Raw genomic sequence first — 4,310 nt, 5'->3', positions numbered from 1 at the left:
CAGCACCCCCGCCCCGCGCCGCCCGCCGCAGCCTCGGCGCCCAGTCGCCGGCGGGCGCCGGGGGAGGAGGAGCCGCCGAGCCCCGCCGGCCCCGATCGCCGTCACGGACCCACGTGCGGTCCGACCCGGCCCGGCCCGGCCCGGCACCGCCCGCGGGCAGCACGGCAGCGCTGCCCCGGGGCCGGTCGCGGGACGAGCAGCCCGACCCCGAAGTGCCCTGGACCCGGACACCTGTCCCTTCCCCAAGTCTGGCTCTCGCCCGTCTTGGCCATGCCATGGTCTCAGCGGGCACGGATGACCGACGCAGTCGTGAGCTGAATAAATCAGCCTGAGAGGGGTGTTTCTTTCCAAATGCTGGCATCAGACCTAAGGAGTGTTCTGGTGAGGTTTGGGGTTTGCCCCAGCAGAGGCAAGCACCGTCTGTGTCATGATGGGATAATGCCGTGAACAGTGGAGCCTTGGGTCGGGACTGGGGTTCCCAAGTACCACAAATACCCAGAGAGGCAGTGCTAACATAGCCCCACAAAGCACCTGCTGCACAGCCGAGTTGACAGGTCCACGGGCAGACGGACCAGCTCCTGAACAGTGCCAATCGTTGCTCTCCATAGGCCCACCCAGGGAGCATTGCCCTTTCACCAGTCCTCCCGGCCTCCGCCGGGGAGGAGGAGGAACGCCCAGAGTGTCTGCCCTCACACATGGCAGTGGTAGCACTGGAAAAGCTGGAAGCAGATGCCGATGTTCTCCTCCTCCTCTTTAGATTCTCTATGGACTGTTTGCATACTGGAAGATGGTGGAAGATAGGACAGAGTAATCTATATCCACCTTCATGATCATCTTTACTCCTTTGAACAAAGGTTCGCTCTTTGACCATTAGCTTTTTTCCAGTATCAGAATACAAACTGGAAGTATCAGGAGACTGGTTTTATCTATGGCATTTCTATTAATATTCACATTCCTTTAGACATGATCAGGTGTTGGTGTTTTCTCCTGAAGCCATGGAAGCTGCCATTGCTCAAGGAATTGTAAAACTAAAATATGAAAAAAATAGAGGTTTGTGTGTGTGCTTTTTCTGCTCTGCCAGGATCTCTGTTTGCTTACCAATTTTTGAGAAACTCTTGCAGTAAACATTTTTTCAGCACACCGAAAAAGCACTGGGAAATAGAATTTCTCCAGTAGTTTTAATTTCATCAAGATTCTGGATTTACACAGATAGGTGAGCTGCTTGGTTATCAGATCCTTGTCTACATGCTATTTAAACATCATCACCCTGTTTTATGGAGATGAAGAATGACACGCAGGAATGAAGTGCTATATTGTGAGAAGTGGCCCGTGGAATTTGCAGAACTTTGGAGAGTTCCTACCTCTGATCACCCAAGTTTTTAAAAATAAAAAGAAGCCAAACTTGATAGATAAAGTGTAAGAAAAGTTAGAAAGAGTGAGGCAAAGGTCGCAGACGTGATACTTCTTAATGCTAAGAAGTAGTTGGTCTCTTGTTCCATCCCCTTGGCTGTGCTACCTGCTGAGCTAACGGACTGTCCTTCCTGGTGTGCAGGCGTTCCACAGGCTGCTGGGAAGACAAGCTGGCTCAGCCACCTTGCAGCCAGCTGGCTGGGAGTTCACAACAGCCCTAGTGCTATTCATGGGAGCTCATATGTCACGACTCCCTACAAACATAAAATTGATCTAGAGTATTCCCAAAATATCTGAGGTCTGGGCTTATCCTCTCTTGACCACAAGAGCCAACAATATATAGCTGGAAACAATTTTTGATCTGTAGAAAACAAAAAGTCATTTACAAGCTTCCCACCCAAGTAATTGGTTAATATACCTCCCTCAGGCTAGCATGGAACTCCCTACTTTCTAAATGAAAATAAAACTTCTCTTTATCATCTAACCATCATTCACTTTCAGGAATTGTGGCTACAGAACTGAAGGGGGCTGGTTCTGAAGGCAATAATATGATTTAAGGTTTACTATAATTATAACAGAGGCAGAAACTTCATATTTCAACAGAGAAAGCAAAAACACACCTTGCCTGTCTGGTAACTTAGTGGCCTTCAAGAGGTGTCCAAAACACAGCAGGCCTGCAAAGAAATACCTGAGCAAGAGTAAGCATTTATTCAGAATTCCTCTTTATGCAAAGTCAAAGCCTTTTGAAAGAAGAGTTGACCTAATGTGAAAAAAAAAAAAAAAAGAAACACAACAAAAAAGCAAACAGAGGAAGTATTTTCTTCTTAGGTGAAATATGTATAAAAACCTTAAAGAGTCTAAAAAATATATTTAGACCTATTTAGCCAAAGTATAACTTAACATTTTCAATACCTTAATTGATTTACAAATGGACTATCATTAACTGACACTGAACTGGGTGTAAGAATTTTATCACAATGGGAAGATTTATGAAAAAAAATAAATCTCATACTTTACTGTGTATAATATGCAAGCAATCAAATTAAAACAATGACCTGGACAAGGAGAAGGAAACATTCCTTCAAGGGCTCTTATATGTTTTAGGGCCATGGAATAAGACAACTTTACTTGAAGATAAAAGTTGAGCAGACCTCTTTCAGCCCAAAGTTTGGGTATACATTGATTGCAAAAGTAAATTGGACAAGGTTAGTTGCTTACACATCAACCTTAAAATTCTCTGTCTTCTAAAATAAACAGCCTGCATAGTTTCCATACAGTCTAGAAAATAAAAAGATGGAGCTCCCCTTTAGTGAGACTGAGTCTGCAGAACAAGAAGTATAGCTTTCTGCTAGCCAACTAGATGGTTATATCCATTGTGGTCCATGAAGATCTGGAACTTGGTTTAGCTGCTGAAATTTAGACATCTAGAGCTGTCTGAGATGATCCTGGGATGTCTTGCAACATAAAGCATGGAAGATACGATTCTGGATCTATGGGAGTCCAAGGCCCTTAGGTAGCTGCAGGTGGAGACCACACAGTGCATCCTAGAGTATCTCGAAAGGACAGTAACTGCTACCTATGTGTAAGCAATTGTATATAGAGCTTCTGAATCTCTACTGGTTGCACTGGAGCTTAGACACTCTGCTCATGGCTTTACACAGACACAGACAGTTCAGTTTAGGCATCTTACCTACAAGTTGTGTAACAAACTAAATGTCTGTACATGCAGACTCTTACTATCTTTGGAGACAACTAATTCTGAATGCCTCTTCCTCTTCTGTGCTGGGGGGTAGTGTCTAGAGGAGTAGATGAGGCTGAACTCTTCATTATACTCCATTGCAGATTTTTTGACTATTCTACAGAGAGAACATCAGAAAGAAGTTCTCAAGTACCAAGAGCAATGGAGATAAAGAGATTGAACCTTTTTGAAATGTCACCTTGCTCCTACTGGGAAAGGGAAGAAGGATGGATTGTCATTCTCCCTTGATTCAGCACACAAGTACACTTGCCCTGAGTGAATGAAGAGTATGAGTTTGAGCATCAAATGATCTTTCAGATTTGAACATCCTGATCCACCAGTTCCAGCCCAAGTGCCAATTTCTGTAGGACTAGAAAGGTGACATTTCTTACCTGAAAAAGGAAGGGATATAATAGGGAATAGAACATATTCTCACAAGCAGATATCAGCCAGATCCATAGCTACATATATATAAAAAGAAGTTAACAAATATCAGGATTTTCCTGTTGTTCCAAGATAATGAAAGAGCTGCAGAGAGTTCCTGGGTCAAATCAGGTGAAGAGTGCCCTGTACAGGTGATGTCTTGTTGAGTACAGTGGGTAAAGGTGAACATACACTGAGGACCTGGGATCATTTTAGGTTACTAAGGCAAGTCATATGCATGAGTGTTGTACTCCATTGTCTCTCCTACCAGCCTAGGATATCATGACAGCATTCCTTGTGCGGGAAAGAAAGAGCTAACCGAATGGAAGAAAAAGGGCCTAGAGTTGCCTGCTCAGTAGAAGCCAAAGGTCCTGATGTTCAAGAGCAATTGTAGAAGGAATCCTACTGCCTCCACAGAGTATAGTAAGACTTTATGAGAGAGTAACTGGGTGGTGGGTGGGATATGAATTTGATGTAGATCTAGTGATACATAAAATACTCTGACATTCAGAAACCTGGCCTGTTACCCTGTTTTGGACTGGAAGCACAATGAGAAGCTTTACAAGGAGGTGCCAAGCTTTCTTCACTGAGAAAATTGTTCATTTTAATGTAGCAATGCCAAAGAGGAGCTTTTGTCAAAGGTCAAGACCTCAGCATGCTGGGTCTGGTAAAACATAAAGACTATGCCTAGACTAAGTCTACCTTTACAGAAAAGAATGAAAGTCCTAACTTGAAAGCA

The sequence above is a fragment of the Corapipo altera genome, unplaced genomic scaffold (assembly GCF_003945725.1).
Source record: "Corapipo altera isolate COAL_440 unplaced genomic scaffold, ASM394572v1 0, whole genome shotgun sequence".
Taxonomy (NCBI): Eukaryota; Metazoa; Chordata; class Aves; order Passeriformes; family Pipridae; genus Corapipo; species Corapipo altera.
The sequence above is the reverse complement of the archived record's forward strand: the minus strand, read 5'-3'. Positions refer to the sequence as shown.